Source organism: Trachymyrmex cornetzi, unplaced genomic scaffold, assembly GCF_001594075.2.
Source record: "Trachymyrmex cornetzi isolate Tcor2-1 unplaced genomic scaffold, Tcor1.1 scaffold950, whole genome shotgun sequence".
Lineage (NCBI taxonomy): Eukaryota > Metazoa > Arthropoda > Insecta > Hymenoptera > Formicidae > Trachymyrmex > Trachymyrmex cornetzi.
In genome coordinates, this window is record NW_017300301.1 from 61,258 (window position 1) to 62,330 (window position 1,073).

A 1,073-nucleotide genomic window follows, 5' to 3' on the forward strand; every position below is an offset into this window, starting at 1 on the left:
CAACATGTCTTCTTGTAATTGATTTGCTCTCTTCTCCAATGATGTGGTATCCGTTTTCATCACTAGTTTCCAGTATTCTTCGATGGGTAATAATTTTCCGATTTCTTCGAAATAAATCCCAGGATTGTGGTTGAACTTTTCGATTTTGTAAAGCGGGTTGATGACCTGTCCGTCTGCCGCATGGATCCATGATATGATTCTGCAAATAATTGTTGCTATTTATTTGTCTCACTCATTTTATTTTTTCCTCGTGTCTAATTTCTCTTCAGTTTATCATGTGAGAGTTCTCGCTCTCTCACGTAACTTTATCTATAAAGTTTCATATTTAATATGCTCAGCATTTCATTTCTCTTCTTCTGAGCCTCGTAGGCTTTTATTCCTGCTAAGCCCTTTAATTGTTCACGAATTCTTTTCGCGCAACTATCATTATGCGTTTTACGATTGCTCCTCTTTTCGCGGAGGTGTCTGATGATGAGGATCAGGAGTGTCCTCACATCGCGGGTCCTGCCCCCTATTACCCTATAGGGGAGGAGGAAGATGATGTCGGTGTCGGAGTGACTGATTCAGATGTGGAAAGTGAGTTTCCTGATGATCCAGTTGATGTTATTTACATCTCTGATGAGGAGGAAGAAGTAGAGGATGAAGAGGAAAACGAGATCGAATTCATTGAGGATCTTGAGGAGGATCTAGTGGAAGAGGAATTTATTTTCTTGCCACATTTCATGGCGCCCCCCGATTCAGAATCGGAGGGTGAGGAACCTTTTGATTATTAGTTTATTATTCTTATAGTAGTTACAGTAGCTTAGTGTAGTGATTCTTAGTACTTTTTAGACCTTTAGTGGTAGTGTTTACTATTATGAGTTCCCTTTTTGGACTATCTTGGATAATCTCTCCCAGTGTTCACTGCTTTTACTGGTGAGTTTTTTCTGTTTTTATTTTTGACACTAATTATTTATAAATGCTTTTAGACGGTTTACGTGCGTGCATAGCGTCTTTCTCCCTTTTTTTATTGTGTAGTTTACATCGGAATTTTTCTCGATTATTATATAGGGACCTATCCACGGGGATTCTAG